Raw genomic sequence first — 17016 nt, 5'->3', positions numbered from 1 at the left:
CAATAGCTTCGTCATTGGTCATCCCAACACCCATGTGGCTCTCTCCAATCTGTCCGTTTAACTAGAGTTATCTTACTAAAGAGCTCAGTCTGAACATACAACACTTTTACCCCCACTTATGTAACTGTACTTTTGGCCTCTGGATAACATCCAAACTTTAAAAAATTCATGAAATTGTCTTCCCTTGCTTAACTCTTCATCTGCACCTTCCCCTGCGTGTGTGCCGCCACTACGATCAACCAAACATCAGCTACGCTTCAGACATAATGTTGTTACACAGATTTACCCCACTTTCTCCCCATCCTCAGGATCTTCGCTTGTGCAGTTTACTCTACTTGAAGCACTGTTTCTACTTGGATCCCATCACCTGCCCAACCTTAACCAGTGAACTTCAGTCGAGATTGTGACTTTCTCAGCGAAGCTTCTGCGACCCCTCCAGGCTGACTGGCCATCATTTATGATGCCATTACTTCATCTATGATAGCACATTTACACTGCGTATTTATTTTAATATTTTTGTCTCTGCACCTGCATATCTCCCCTGACCCTAATTAGACTTGGTTTTAGAAGGACAATCATTGTTTCTATTTTAACGACAACTGAGTACAGTTTGCAAAATGCCTGAAATAAAGTTGCTTAATAAGTATTGTTTGAGTGAATGAATAAATGGTGATTAAGTACTAAACTGAGGTGTAATTAATGTCACATAGATGGCAAGATTAAGAAAACTTCTTCAACTTGGAAAATAAAAAAGAAAGGTCTCTGGAGGAGTTGTCATCTGAGCTAGGCTTCAAGATGACAACGGCTTTGATACTTGAGAAAAGAGAGAAATGGAGTTCTGAGATCATGATTTCTGTGTTCACACCATAATTAAATGGCATGTTCCAGTAATATAAAGCAAAACATTCTTAATATTCAAAAATTGTTCAGAAGTATATAAAAGTGTCATTAATTATTAGCTTTACGTAAAAATACAAGGCATTATCATGAGCACATACATAATTGTGAAAAACTAGGAATCTTTTCACTTACATTCTATTATTCATGGTTTCAAAAGGTAGATCAAATGAATGAGAAACATAAATCCTCTTCTCACGAAGTGTTATGTTACATAGTATTGCAACTGTTGAATTTAAAGAATAGTAATACAGAAAAAGCAGTTGACTAGCTTTCCCCTCCCCCTTTGGAAGGTCATATACTAGAAGGGATAACTTTAAGCAAAGTCCCTCCAAACACTGTAGGGAAAGAGCAGAAAAAGACAGTGATAATGAAAATGGCATGCTACGGTTATTGTCTTCACAACAAAATTAACATTTATTGGGCTCTTTTGATATACCTACCATTTTGCCAGTATTTCCTTATTTTACCTCCGAGCTGCCAGTGTGGTATATATCATTATCACCGTTTGCTTATTTAGATGACTGAGGTTCAAGGTAAATAAACATGCAGGAGAGCAAGGGTTTAATGGCAGTTCTCTTGAAATCAGACTGAAAACCATGCTCTCCCTGTTAAAACACACTACAACCTAATTAGACCTAATTGTATATTGGAAGTTATTTATTAGGATTTCTGTTGCCACTTAATAAAATGCTTTTGAACAAAATAAAATTTTAAAGTGGATAATATAAATAATAAAAATAGAAAATAAAATTAAAATGGGAGAATTTTATCTCAGGCTATTATAAGCAAGTGACCTGAGTAACTACATATTATGAGTTTTCGTAATATAGGTTTTCATATTATGGGTTTTCAAAGCATATCTGCTCCATATAATTTAATGTTTTCAATAAAGACAATACTTTAATCAACTAAATGTGATTCAGTGTAATATTTTTTAAGACATGTACTATAAACTAAAAAAATCAGAAAACTAATGTTTTCAGATTATGTGTTATTTATTGGGTTAAAAAGTATAATTATGGTCAGACTGATTAATTTACCTATCTCCTCTTCAGAGACATGGCAAGATTAATCCAATAGGCTTGATTACTCAATTTTATTAAAATTTGCTTTATAGTATTACTAAAATAAAAAAAGCTATCCAACATACATAAAATAGAGTTGGTATCTCACAATGGGAGACATAATATCATTTCAGGGGAATGAAATGACTTTAATATTTTGTTGAAAAACAATGATGAATTTTCATTTAAGGGCAGTTTTCTTACATTCTCAAACATGCCAAATAATGACAAGAAGATGAGGATCATTTCTAACAAGTATTATTTTAGATAACAGTATAGTGTGAAAACTTAAGACTTGAGCTAAAATTATACATACATATTATATGTTACAGTAATATTTGGCAAGGAAGATCCCCAGATGTAATAACAATTTTAAACGTGGAGCTTTCCAAGGGCAGCCGTTAAACTCAAGTTATTAAATTTGATGAACATATTCAAACCCGTATGGCTAACGTAATAATACATCATCTTCCTATATGCATTTACACATGGATTTTCATCTTTGAATGATCATAACCTATGTATAGTACGTAGTCAAATTATACAAAAGAGTGAGAGTTCCAGTATTCAACAATTTACATCATCACTTTAGTAATGATAATTTATGGCTTTAGTTAAATTCTAGTTACAATCTATAATTTTAGACTTCAAATGACCTAAAATTGCTCTTACTTAATCTAGACATTGTTTATTTAAAGGTACTGAATTTTTAAATAGCCTAATGGAGTAGAATTTGGCATTTTATTATATAAAGATGTCAAGAGATCCATCAAGTTATAAAATCTTGCATATGTTATGCAATATGTAACATATTCCATATATATAGGTAGGATTTTGCCACTCTCATTCCTGTACTTCACCAGGAGTATAGAGAAGTGATTGCTTTATCTTCATGCATTTGTTGAAATAGAGAGTTACATGTAGAAACGGAAAGAAAGTCATTCTGACTTTTAGCTATGCTGTTTACCACTGGGTCTATCTAAGAATTGAAACAAAATTTAAGTTTCTCTTTTCCTTATGAATTGATAATTCTTGTACTTTTTCTTTAAAAAAAAAAAAGTAAAACAAATTTATAAAAAGCTGAAAAGTAGAGCTAATTCCTGAAGCAAAAAAATACCACTCAACTCCAGGCATCACGGAAACCTGAGGTTACCCACGCAGAAACCATACAGAGAATAGAACACACTTTTAATTTGAATCAGCAATTCTTTTTGAATTTTAAAGATACATGTTTGGGGGGGTTAATAACTATCTTAAATTCTTTTCAATATGGTGGTTTGAAAATTATTAAAATAACTACAGACTGGATGGATTTCCAACCATTAGTCTTCTAAAATTTTACAATATACTACTACTAACCTCTTAAACTCCTTTGTTCATATAACCAGATTATGAAGGATTTGCCGGCCTCTGTGCTTAACCCTGCCATGCACATAGTAAGGTTTCGGAACATGCAATGAATTGAACTCCTTTTTATTTTTTTTTTAACTTTATGGAAGGCTTCATGATGTCTGCTTACACTAGCAAGAGATTGTCATTATACTAACACGTTAGTAATGCATTATTATTATCCTGTTTCACTTTCCCTATTCTTTAAAAAAAAAAAACAACTGCGCTTCCAATTTTAAATCATATTGTATAGGTTAAAACTGGCCTTAGAAGTGAATCTTTTTAGTCATTTAACTCTACTAAACCTGAATTCCAGAGGGCCCTCCTCATTATTTATTTTATTTAGCTGATCAGGCAATACAGCGCCTCTGAATTACAGTTTTAAGTGTTTTCCATCTTAATGAGGGTTAGTATTCCTTTGAGGAATATATACTGCAGAGGGAACTAATCTCCTGCTTGATGCTGTCAATACAATCTTGTCCTACCAATAAAGAGGAAGTTAAGTGCTACTACCTAAATGGTGGAACTGATTAGAAAAAAATGAAGAGAAAGTGAGTTCCATTTCTTAATTCTGTCCGGAACACAGGAGAAATTATTCTCAAAAGCCCAAAGTTCAAGAGTCACGTAGGCTTTCTTTACATTTTAAATACAAAATATTTCAGTGTTTCAACATAAGTGATAATATAAAAAAAAATCTTGGTAAGATTCAAGTTATACTTAATTTTAATTCATAAGGGGAGTGGTCAGAGATGAAAGAACAAAGTTCAAATGCAGGAGGTTTAGACTAGTATACTTAGATGACAAAGTCTAATTTTGAAGTAAAATAAGAAGAATGCTTCAAAAAACTATTATAATTAATATTTTTGACCACCAAAGCAGAGAAACAGAAGACAGCCTAAAATAAAGATTAAAATAATCTATGTACAGGGATGGAGTGGAAATAATGTTAACACCAAGATTTAACAGAGTTACTATAACCAGCAGTATGATTCTAATTTTTCTAGCATGATCCAATAATAAAAAAGCATTCTAGTTTGTGAGGAGAATAAAATACTTCTTCTCAGGAAAAGAATTTTGTCCCATAAATACAAATTTAAAGGGAATCTGAGGAAACAGTCAATTGAAAATACATACTATGTACAAATCCATGTAAGTACAAAGATAATAAACCTTTTACCCCAACTTCTATGGGCAATGTCCTCACAGTTTGGCAAAGCTTTAGAAATGCTTTTTTTTGTTTGTTTGTTTGTTTTAATTTCGAATGATCCTGCGTAAAAGCTGAAAAGCAAGTAGCCTGTTGCTCAGCCAAGGCATTTATATGACTGTAAATAAAGGCTCGCTGACATATTCTAAGAATAAGACATGATACTGGGGTAAAGTCCAGAAATCTTAGAGTTTAGAAACCAAATGCACAATAAATCTCTTGATCTCTAATGGGACTAAAACTTACTTTGGAGTTCAGCAGGCCTAGAAGGTGAAATCAGCTTTTTAATTAGAAGTTAGTAGGTGGAGAAACACAAACAGGAGTGTACCTTCTCAAGTCCCATACAAAGAAAATAATACATTTAAAGAACTTTAAAAGAAAGTTTAGTAAAATTATTTAAAAGTGTTTTTAAAAGATCCTGATTATTTAGGCCACAGGAAAAACTTCTAAAATTTCATAATAATAATCTTCAGTTTCTTTTTATCTGTTTGTAAGGATATGAAACTGTTCAAACTTTTCAAAGTAGGAGTGTGTGGTTATAAACACTGTCAGCTAATTCTGGTTATAGAGATCATACAATTTACAGGATAATAATTCTGTAATAAAGCAATAATTCCTGAAATTCCTGTAACGATACAATAATTAATTCCAGTATAAGCAACACGTGGCAAGGATTTGTGCTGTTTTATCCAGTAAGACGTCTGTAACACCAAGAAGACACAAGTAACACCAACAAAAGAACTTGGCACAGGGAAGACTCTCAATAAATACATGATAAAATACGAAAACTAAATTTGTAAAGTGCACTCTTATAATGTTAGTATGATTTTTATTCATTAATTTTAATTCCTAAAAATCAAAAGGTATAGCCCATAGGAAATGTTTCCATGTAAAAAAAAAAAAAAAAAAAAAAAAAAAAAAACTAACATTGAAACAAATAAACAAACGGAAACCACACAATCAGATGTCAATGAAATCATCACCCTGAGAATTATTATGACTTTATTTGTGGAACTATACTGATTCCTCCTTTTCTCTTTAATAGTTATCCTTTAATACTCTACGTAGAAAATACATTCTTTACTGATCCATCTCTATACTGAGGAATTTGACAACCCTAGTCTCTTAAAGAGAATCCTATTTTACACTATCAAAATTGGCCTTGTGTGAAAATAAAATGAGTGGCCAAGCATTAAATTTGCCTGAATGGATTAATTACAACAAAGCGTACTTCAAATAGCCAAAAAAAAAAAGCCTCTTAAGTGCAATTGTTATGTCTTTTCATTGTTATATTCCCAAGATTTAAACCCAGTACACACCACTGATCAGACATCCAATAAATATTTTGTAAAAAAAGACCAAACGTTACAAAAAGACATGATCTACAGCAAGCAAACCAATCAAGCAGCAAGTAGTTATTTCTTTATCTGCTGTTCTCCAAAGCCTTCTGAACCACCATCTAATAAAGCACATTAGAACTTGGGGTGTTTCTAACTGAAGAACGCATCCTTAGCAATGGACTTTTGCAAGGCTTGACATATTTTCCCATGGTACTTACCCTTCTAATGCCTGGTCTTGGCAATATAGTCAAGCTTGACTAACTAAGCTTTTTTCTAACAATAAACACCTGCTTTCCCCATTATTTCCCAACATAGAATTTTGAAAACATTTGGTATTGTCAAGGACCACTCTTGTCGATACAGTACTTTTAACTTCTAAAATAGCGGAGCGCGTGCTTAGAATGTACGCGGCTCTGGGTTCCATTCTCAGAACCTCCATTAACAAAGAAAAAGAAACAGCCAGATTTTGAAGGATATTGTAAGAATGCATAAATTGGACATCTGTATAAAGACTGTTGAATATGAGCTAATAACCCAGCACGTCATGGACACACTAATGGTAATTTTTAAAATCATGTATCTGAACTGGTCAGGAAATACCTTCTAAGTAATAATCATAGAAATCAATATTGCAGGACTTATCAGAGACCAAAATTTGGTAGTAGATAAATTTTTAATGAACAGCTAATAATTCTCCAGTTTCAAATCCTGAGCAAATAAATTATCTTCAGCTTAGATCTTTGCAAATCTATCTGTAAAAGACAGTAAGCAGGTCAAATTGTTCTCCCTTTTGTGATGAAAGAATCATGTGACGTTAAACTTGTGTTTACCTTTGCTAAGTTAATATTGTTGATGAGAAAGAAATATTTTTAATAGTTCATCACAGCAGTTTATATCAGAGTTGCTGTTTCGTACTATAAATCAGAATTCATTAAATAGAAGCTGTTAAGGATAGATTTAAAAAGTTATCATGACATGAGTGATCTTTCACATTCATTCTGCCCTATCATCGTATGATTGTAATTTCTTGTGTCTTTTTCATTGGCTATACAAGAGATGTGTTTAAAAAAAAAAAGTTCACATTTCAAGGGTAGATGGAAGATATAAAGTAAAATCTATTAGAATTCACTCTAAGAAGAAACATGAATGCTCGAAGTCATTTTTTTCCAGTTTTGTCACTGTTCAAACATACTGTTACCTTTTAGCAAAAATATAAAGATAGTTATACATTTAAAATGTCAATAATCTGTCCTTGATCTAAAAGCTCTCAAGTAAGGGGAGAAGTATTGCAAAAATGTGTGTGTGTTTGCGTTGGGGAGAAGGAGGGATGGAAATCCATAAGCTATGTCTCCACTCAAAGGTGAGAAGATGCTTAAAACTGGTACTTTTAGTCAAAAAAGAAACTTCAAGAATAATTTTAAAAGACATGTAGAGTGTTTCTTAAATTGCTCAGAACTGCTTTTTTCTTAGCTATGAATTTTAAGTTTCAATTCACAGAGAAGACTGGGTGCATTCCTCTGAGGTCATATTTTAAAAAATGAAGGTGCTGTTTTTGCGTGATCGTGAAACTTCCAGTAAGTAGGGAAGAGTTTATCTTACAAATTCAAAAAATTCACATTCCATCATAATTGCTTACTCAAGACAGGTTTTGGGGGGGGGGTATTTTATTTTATTTTTTGACTTTTTTGGAGGGGAAGTAATTAGTTTTATTTATTTATTTATTAATAAAGGCACTGGAGATTGAACCCAGGACCGTGTGCACGCTAAGCACGCACTCTACCACTGAGGTCTACCCTTCCCCCTCAAGACACGTTTTGAATTAAAATTAACAAGTTGCTTAAAAAGTCATTGGAGTGAAATTAGTAATAAGGAATAGAAAATATAGAAACTATACTTTCTAGTTGGTGCTGTTGACAATTCATGATTGGCTACTCATTTTTATTCTAAATTATTCAATTTTGGAAACTTTAATCTTCTTCCACGTTGTTCCATAGTATAATCTTGAAAATATTACTTATCATGTTTATAGAATGTATTGAAATTGTGTATATTGGTGACAGGCCTGAATAAATAATCAGAAATGCTATTACTGTAAATTCAATTAAAGCCATTCAATTTAACTGTTTTGAGTAAGGTAGACTTGATGTGTGTGTGTGTGTGTATATATATATATATATATATATATATATATATATATATATATATATATAAAATATGTTTGGTGTTATATAAGAAAATGTTGAGACAAGTATGGTTGAATCACCTTAAGGGAGCATTTTTTACAACTTTCATATTTTATTCAACTTTTGATGATTTTCTTCTAAGTATTTAGATTTTGTTCATTACTATGTTTAAGAGATGTTTACTTCTGAAAAAGACTGTTCTACCGTCTCTGTATATATGTTTACAGGGATGGTTTTTCAAACCATCAGAAATGTTACCACACGAAAGACAGGAAGGCCACTTAAATATATTGTCTACTCCAGGAACTTCCTGATTGAATTAACTTTTGTTCTATATTTACTTTAGCTACAACAGGAGGCGCTTCTCCACATAGTATTAAATTGCATATCTGAAAGCAGTTACAAATACTTGCATCTTTAAAATGCATGCATATCAAAGATATAACAAATTACAAAAACACATGATAGGCAACCTGTGTAAACATATGTGATTTGTTTTAGGATACATTAGCGAACTCCTGCAACATTTACGCCTTGATTTGATTTCATCACTTTTCCCAAACTGGCTTCTATTTGTGGAGATCATCTGAAATGTTTTAAAGATTACGTTTTTCAGTTGTGAGGGTGAGTGTTTAATGAATCTATTAAGTAGCAGTGTGTGTATGTACAGCCACTGTTTGACACTGAAAATCTAAAATGCATGCTTCCTTAAGTCTGGTCTTCCCAAGGCTAGATTATTTTTTAATAGTGCAATATTCTAGAGATAGCTTTTAAAATTAACAAAATGCAAGACTCCAGAAAAGTTAATAAAAAACAGCTCAATCCTGATGAGGTTGGCTGATCTTCACAGAAATCAGGAAGAATAAGTCTATCTATAAGTATTCTTTCACTATAAATCTATAATGGAATTTAAATGAAACACACCATTATGAGACTATAATTCTTACAGAGCAGAGAGCTACCATACGTTTGAATGTAATGTTAACATATTTATTAATTTAATCAATAAATGTGTATTTTATAGATTTAATTTGCTGGAACTATAACATGGTAGCTTCTTTATTAGCTATTAAAAGATATTTGTCATGCCTTGGGTGCTTTTAAAGGCATCCACACCTGAGTAAATTACGGTTTAGACATTAATATAAATCCTCCTAAAAAATAATTATAAGTAAAAATAGGTTACACTGAGGATAAATACTATTCTTAACTAAGCTTAAAAAATAAAAATTTTGAGAAATCATTATGTGTAAGAAATAACAATGAATATTAAAAAAAAAGAATCTATAAGACTTCCCAACTTATTAGACTGCATGTCATTTTTTCAAATCTGAATTGATGCTTTCTTGGTTAAAAATAAACATTTAAAATAAAACAGAAACACACTCATAGACATAGAATACAAATTTGTGATTGCTGGGGGGAGGGGGCTGGGAAGGGACAGACTGGGAGTTCAAAACCTGTAGATACTGACAGGTATATATAGAATAGATAAACAAGTTTATACTGTATAGCACAGGGAAATATATACAAGATCTTGTGGGAGCTCACGATGAAAAAGAATGTGACGATGAATATATGGATGTTCATGTCTAACTGAAAAATTGTGTGCTACACTGGAAATTGACACAACATTGTAAACTGACTATAACTCTATAAAATAAAATAAACATTTTAAAAAATTAACACAACTATTTATGTCAAGATAAAATACCTACTACTCCAATCAGCTCATTATAAGTGTATTAGTTATATCTTTCAATCTTAGGGGAAAAGAAATTGGTTAGAGAATTGTAATTGTGTTTATATCAATTAGAGTGTCTACTAGTTATTCATGATTTGTTGCTTTGAACACAAAATTGAGAAATATCCCAGAACTGTTTGCATGAATACTTTATTTCCAACATTAAGTATAGAAGAGCTAATTCATAGCTTATGAAATAATTATCTATGGAGACTTTGTAAGTAGATAGGTCTGCAAATAAGTAATTGGATATAAATATTCTTAATAACCCATCAAATATGCCTTGAAATGATAGTGATAAAAGCCTTAAAACATTATTGATGAGGATATTTGATGACCAATATAAAATGGTTAGAGTGGCCATTTGATATCATTAAAAAAAAAAAGCTGGGCCAGAACTTGCAGATATATTTTCAGTAGAAAGGCCATTAGTGTTTATGATTAAATTTCACCTTCAGAGAATCTTTTACTCTTTCATAGAATAGAATAAACATCTTTACACTATCCCCTCCTTTTGAGAACCAAGATCATCCATTAGCAATCAGTGATATTAAACACATTTTTTTTCCTTTTGGTCTCCTTTAGAACTCATAGATTGTAAATATTAGAGTCATAAAACCATACAGCAGTGCTTGGAGAAAGTGGTCAGAGTTACACTATTAAATGTCTAAATGAAATTACCCAAGTAGTTGCTAAATTAAAACACTAACAATGCTAGATGTCACCTAATTAATTCTGGTAAGCTCAATATGAGTTGATAAATGTTAGAAATTGCAAGTCTTAACTTTTCTCAAATTTTCTCATTATGAAAGGTATTACATGAGAATGTGTTGATCTTCTTTTCAATTAAACTGACAGAGATCAGCCAGTTAATAATATAAATCTGTGAAGAAATCAGACTTTCACTAAACGACACTGCGAAGTCAATCAAGAACAACTATTTTTGTAAAAGTAACTAATCTCCCAGAACTTCATTAATGCCAAGGTAAACATAAGGTAAATAAGAACTAATTTGCTTTAAGCAGTGTACTCTCAGGTTGTTTTTAACTACAAAATATCAAAACAAAAGAAATATTACATAAACTTATTAGACACCATAACAACATAGACCAAAAGTATTTGATGCCAAAATAGAAAAAAAAAATCAGTAGAGTCAACATTACTTCTTTCATGGAAAGAAAATTTTATCCAGAAAACAAACCAACAACAACAGAAATCAAACATAAACGGTATCTTTCTCAAAATATATTTTGTTTTCATACCATTTGTGTTTTTAAAGCATCCTCTTCTCTTACGTCCTTTTTTTTCTATGACAACACCATGAAGAGAAGTGGTTTTCAACCACATGAGAGATGAGGACAATAAAAGGTAGACAAGAAATCTGACTAGGACCACATTAGTGAGGTAGAACTGGAACTGAAACTGAGGAAGGAATTCCAGATCCCTCTCTCCCTACTTTTCACAATAATCCACAACTAAGAGGTAAAGAGAAAAATACTGAGAATCTTAGAAGAGTGCCTCATTAATCATAAGTAATAATCATAATATGCAAATACCCTTGGGATATTTTAATAAAAGATAACCTTGTGCTAAACTTGCCAAAGATTAGTGTTACATTTCTCTTTGTGTCTGAACTTTGAACTTCGAATACTAATATCCAGTTTTCTAAACTATTAAAATTTTAGGCGCTTACTCTAGTCACTATGCTTATTTTGGAGATAATATGAAAAAAATCAAAATAACAGGTAATAGAGGAAACTGAAGCACAGGCTGATAACAAAGCATCAAAGTTTTGAAGTGCTATCAGTTGAGTTCTTTGCACTTGAAGAGAGAAATACACAAAGGCACTATTCTGAAAAAAAATTCCATTTTTATTGAAAGAACATACAAATCTAGGAGTAAGGCTAATTTCATATATGTCTGTGTGTATATAATACCCATACACACACACACCCTTAGAGTCTCAATGATTTCTTCTTACTTAGATTAGATTTACTTAACCATAATATACCAATCATTTTGCATGAAGAAAATCAAGATGGACTGTATTTTATAAAAATGTACATTTCCATGATAATGTTGAGTTTACCAAAAGAAAATCCCTCATGAGAAGCTAGAATCACATATTATCGGATTAAATGATACATGAAATCAATCATACATGGCATCATGTCTATTTCATCTGAAAACATTATCAAAGCAATGTCATTTAAAATAAATACCTTCTCCACTCACCCAAAAATGGACATACATATGTAATATAATATATAATAATGTCATGTTCACTGCAGTAGAACTCCAGAGGGCAAAATGCAAAAGAATTGAGGAACTGGATTCATTGGCGAATTATTCTCCAGTGGAGTAAAAACTACCTCTTGCATCAAACTAAGGAAAGCACTGTAACTTTGCAATTTTATGACCCAAAGTTGCAGTTATCTTTCCTATTTCTTCAAGATGTTACCAGTGAGCCTTACAAGCAGAAGAATTATTGATCAGGGATCCACATCAATAAACGTAAGTACTAAAAATATTTCTTGTATTAAAGAATACAATTTCTTAGAGAAGAGAAACTGTTAGAAATAAATGGAACTGTTTTAAGACTGTATCTTATTAATATTTTTTGCTTCACTGTGGGGACTCCAGACTCCTTCAACTTGTAAGCAAAACCTAACAATATCAATAATAATAACAAAACAATTTGAATAACAAAACAATTTAAAATAATAAAATTGTTTTGCTATTTTAATTGCTTCTGGGGTGGTTGAATGTTAAATCTGATAGTGGAAGAAATCTGTTGGCTGGCAACAGTATACATCTACAAAACTTGGAATTTTTAAAAGCTTTACTTATGGGAGCTTTTCCATAATTTTAAGAATTTGTTTAGATTTTATTTTTCAGTTTCCAACTAGTTTCCTAAGCCCAAAGATTTCTCTGCTGGGGTCATACATAGCATTGCCTTAAGGCAAGGTCTTTTCTCATCCTGTCTGACAACCCAAGCCACCTCCACCCCATGGATTTTTTTTCTTTTCATTTTTTTTTTCTTTTTTTGGGAGGGGAAATTGAGAAAATAACATGAAAATTCCCAAAAAACATTTCTCTCAAGAAGTCAGAATTAAATTGCTAAGTGAAGATGCTCTGAACGAGTTCTCCAATTGTCCTTAATATAGACAGGTCTGTGACCTTAACAATAAGCAATGTTTTAAGGCATTTCTGCAACAACTATGTTACATACTTCATCAGGGTTACCCATCCTTACCTCTGACTTCTACCATTCCCCATTTCTGCCTCTCACCTTGGCCCAGCTTATGGTTTTTCTAACACCGTTAAACAGTTAAATAAATGTACCTTGAACATTTAAATAAATGCATGTTACTGGATTTAATAGTTCATGAATATGAATATTAAGAAGTTATGCATCATAGCAGACCCATTTGAAAATACATATATTCCAACCCGTGAAACAGGGATAAGTTATCATAGGAGAGGTCAAACACAGGTTATACTATTATCAATAAAATAGAGACATTCAGTCCTTACCTGTTTAACTGCATGATGCCAAATCTAAACAGCACGCAAAAGAAACAGTCCCCCAAATCGGAATCATCTGTCTTCCAAGCTGCTGTGACAGTTTTATGCCCCGGTGCTTTCTTCTTTGCTTACATATATTTGACTGGCTAGACTATTTGAAAGCAACAGTAGGGTTATTTTGCAACCCCTGTCCCCTCTTTCTCTTTTCGAGCCCCGGGTTAGCATCTCACACAGCTGGAAACATGCTTCTTCTCTTCGGAGGCTGAAGCTCCCCAGCGTTTCCTAGCCGGATGCCCATTAGAAGGAGGTCCCTGCTCTAAAGGGCTGATCACGTTCCTGACCTGGTGCAAAGTAGAACGTTCTCCGGTTCAACTCTTGGAGACTAGGAGAACAGCCATCAGAGACTTAAACTCTCTGCCACTGCTTGGCTGCAGAACCAGAGGTAACCGGCGGCCAAGAAGCACCACCCCCTCTCGGGTGGACGCGGGAGGAGAGCGCTCCCAGTCCTAGACCCTCCTACCTCCCACCCACCCACCTCCGGAAAAGGGCGACGGAGAAACAAAAGCCTAACTTGCAAGAGGGTAGTATAGAAGCTGAACGGCTCCTAGCCACCTTACAGACCAACCTCTGGCTCCAAGTTGATATCCAACTCTTTCTTTCCCCCACCCACCACCCTCCTGATGCCTGCCAGCTGGGGAAGGAAGAGAGGGTGTGACGGTCAGCAGTACTTTAACACGGAGCCTGAGAAGTCAGTTAGCTATTCGCAACCCAGCTGAGACGGATGAATACCGCGATGAGATTTTTATAAAGCAGGCATGCCGGAGAGCCGTCATTTCTGAGCCGTAGGTACAGCTCATTTAAAAAATAGTAAGTAAATGCAAATGCAGACGGGTGTTCATCAGGGATTCCAAATCTGGCCTCTCGCACAGAAAAGGGGTTTTGCTCAAGTTCGGCGGGGGAAGGCTGGACATAGAGCGTAAAGCAAGGATGAAGCCCCCTGGCGCGCCCCACGCTCCGGGGCTGCAAATGCCCACCCCGGGCGCACGGGCGCACGTTCGCTGCAGGGGCCGCGTGCGGAGCCTGCGCTGCGGGGCGCGGGCAGGGGGCACGGTCCCTCCCGGGGCGGGTCATTCCCACTCCCGGCGCCAAGCCCAGGGCCATCCGGTCAACCGGGGACCTTGTCCTCCGCGCTCCCTGCACCCAGGTAGCTTAGGCGTTGCCACGAGCTGCGGAGAAACCTCCAGGCAGGGTCGCCTGTTGATAGCCGTCTGCTTAACGCCTCCCAGGAGCACATCTCCCCTCCACAAACTTGAGTTTCAGGTTATAACAGAGAAAAACGCACTCACCTACGTACCGTTCGTCTGTGCCTTCCCGGAGTAGACTAGGTTAAGAAGGAAAGATCTGGCTGCCCCGAAAGTTGGGTTTTTTTTCCCACCCCCCACTTCCCTCCCTCCACTCCTGCGCAACGGCAGCAGTCCTCCAAAGGGGATGTTTGAATTGGTGAATTATGCTAAGCCTTCGTTTCTTCAGCTGAAGTCTCGGAGGCTGATGGCACTTGCCAGGCAGGACGACCAGACTGGGAAGGAGACCAGGTGGAAACTAGTGACGGGCGAGGGGCACCGAGGGGCGCGGACCGCGGGCAGCCCTGCTCTCTCGCTGGGAGCCCAGGGGAAAAGCCCTTGAAGCCCGAGACTGGGGGATGGGGTGACGTTGCAGCTGGAGTACTTTTCTTTCTGGAAGCGAAAAGGGCTTTTGAATTTAAAAAAGCATGACTTAGGTGGTCAGGTCAGCCACCGATGACGACAGAAATAGTTCTTTACGCGAATTTAAAAAAAAAAAAGGAAAGAAAGAAAAGCTTGAACTGTATAGGTTTTTCACTTCCATCCATCCCAATAACCAGAAATACAGAAACCAACAACTTGTTCTTATGGGGAGGGGTGGGGGAAGGTTCATAGAGAAAAACTCCAAACCTCAGTACTTAGAGATTACGGATACATTTGGGTTGGCATTTACTAAATACTGTGTCCTTGTCAATGTGTGAAGTAAAAGCTACGATTTAAATGTTTCTCAACATACCTATACTTAAAGGGGGAGTGATAATCATAACTGTCAGTTAAGCCCAGAAAAATATTCATAAAAGCCAAAAACACTGACGTATTAACATACTTATTAAAATTGAGTGCGGGGGTTGAACAAGTGTGAAGAGTGAGGCAATTAAATTTTTCATATAGTCTGTCCCTGAATTTCAATTATTAGTACCAAGATAATGAGCGCTTTCTTCTGATAGCTCTCTTCCTCTGAAATGGGCACTCCATGTCCAATTAACTGTTCACCAGCTCAATTCACAAAATCCAAAACATACTCCCAAATGTGATGCCTGAATTTAAGTACAACACCCAAAATAATGTGTCCATGTGTGATTTGGGATATTGTAAAAATAAAAAATAAAAAATAAATTAAAAAATGGTGCACTCAAAACTCACACACCTCCTCTTACCATACGGTGGCTTAGTGCCTAGTATCCTGCTAAACCCATAAAAATACACTTCACAAAAGTCCTCCCTCAGCCATGTAATTGCTTGCAATAAACAAATACTGACCTGAACAACCTTCTGAAGATCAGAGACAAGTGAACTTTCTCAGACCCTGCAATTGTCAGAAGCTCTCTTTTAAGCTCACTCTTAGATAAACATATAAAATTTGACCTTTCAAATGGCACAAGAATGTGTGCCAAGAAGCATTATTGGAAGGGGGGTTTAATATCTCCTATACCCTGAAATACAAATGAGGGCAGAAATAAATAAAGGATATAAAAGGTGATGGGGTAATTCATTACATGGGCTGTGTCTTAGGAGCACAATTGCAAATAACATTGATTAATAAACACGGCTGCATAGAGCTATGAGTTCTGAAAGTGACAAAAAAATGTAAGAAATGACACATTTTTAAACAAACAAGGCTTATTAGAAATAACACTAGCAATAAGTTTCTAAAACATATAAAGAGAGTAACTCACCAGAGGAAATTTCAGGAAGCGAGGTGACTGTGAGAAAAATACATCCAGGATTCAAACAGATATTCCATGATCTTCCAAATCAAGGTACAGTGATGAGCTGCAGGGTGGTGGAACTTTGAAATAATCAGCAGTTCCTGGTGGCATGTAACCAAGGAAAACCGGTTACATGGAGAACCACGAACCCCCAAAGAAGGGAAGCAAAATTAAAAGAGGTGCTTTTCATTTGGGGAGGGGCGAGGTGGGGGGGGGGCTTATTTGTGGCGATCCTTAGGCAGACAAAGTGAAAATTTATGGACGGTACAGCCCCATACAGTAGGGAAAAATAGAAGCTGGGTAACCCCAGAGACCAGGAGGTGGAGTACAGATAAATCTGCAAAGAGAAGTAAAAGGATGTGTTGAAGACAGCGAGATAAAGAGAGAACTAGTGAGCAAGGCTGTAGTCATCGTGATAGATAGAGCAGCGAGAGTGATTTAGGCTGCTGGGAAGGATCCAATGAGAATTCAAGAGGGCACCGCTTCGGAAATCCTGCTCTGATCTTCCCACTCTCAGTTCTTTGAGAGTTACCTGCGTTGGGAACATTATTACTAGGATTAATAGTATTCCATCAGTGCATTTCACTAGGATTTCCCTTGAACCCTCTCACTCGC

General features: G+C 35.1%; 1 protein-coding gene across 3 annotated transcripts in view; it reads right to left on the bottom strand.

Annotated features, from left to right (window-relative positions):
* BRINP3 (BMP/retinoic acid inducible neural specific 3) overlaps window positions 1–16502 on the bottom strand; it is a 338781-nt gene extending 322279 nt beyond the window's left edge. The window contains exon 1 of one of the 3 annotated variants that reach the window (XM_010974025.3): window positions 16369–16502. The gene's annotated coding sequence lies outside the window, so the exon portion shown is untranslated. Of the gene's footprint in view, window positions 1–13361; window positions 13862–14698; window positions 14934–16368 lie in introns of those variants that run through there. The other 2 variants (XM_010974027.3, XM_010974026.3) reach the window with 2 other exon arrangements.
* Window positions 16503–17016: the final 514 nt, after the last annotated feature.

Source organism: Camelus bactrianus, chromosome 23 (assembly GCF_048773025.1).
Source record: "Camelus bactrianus isolate YW-2024 breed Bactrian camel chromosome 23, ASM4877302v1, whole genome shotgun sequence".
NCBI lineage: Eukaryota > Metazoa > Chordata > Mammalia > Artiodactyla > Camelidae > Camelus > Camelus bactrianus.
Note: the sequence above shows the minus strand (reverse complement) of the source record. Positions and strands in the feature narration are given on the sequence as shown.